Source organism: Chaetura pelagica, unplaced genomic scaffold, assembly GCF_000747805.2.
Source record: "Chaetura pelagica isolate M959 unplaced genomic scaffold, ChaPel_1.0 scaffold380, whole genome shotgun sequence".
Taxonomy (NCBI): Eukaryota; Metazoa; Chordata; class Aves; order Apodiformes; family Apodidae; genus Chaetura; species Chaetura pelagica.
In genome coordinates, this window is record NW_009951922.1 from 43,217 (window position 1) to 43,693 (window position 477).

Here is a 477-nt window from a genome sequence, read left to right on the forward strand (position 1 = left end):
GTGTCAAATGCTTTACTGAAATCAAGATAAACCACATCTACCGCTCTACCATCATCTATCCACCTAGTTACTTTCTCATAGAAGGCTATAAGGTTGGTCAAACATGACTTCCCCTTGGTAAAACCATGTTGACTGTTCTTAATGACCTCCTCATCCTTGATATTCTTGACACTATCTCTAGACATAAGTTGTTCCATCACCTTTCCAGGGATGGAGGTGAGGCTGACTGGTCTATAGTTACCCGGTCCTCCTTCTTGCCCTTCTTATAGACTGGAGTGACATTTGCTATTCTCCAGTCCTCAGGCACCTCTCCTGTTGCCCACGACTTACCGAAGACGATGGAGAGCAGCCTAGCAATGACCTCTGCCAGTTCCCTCAGCACCCATCAATTTATGGATGTCCAGATTGCTTAACTGATCCCTAACCCAATCCTCATCTACCAAAGCAAACTCCTCCTTCATCCTGACTTCTTCTGGG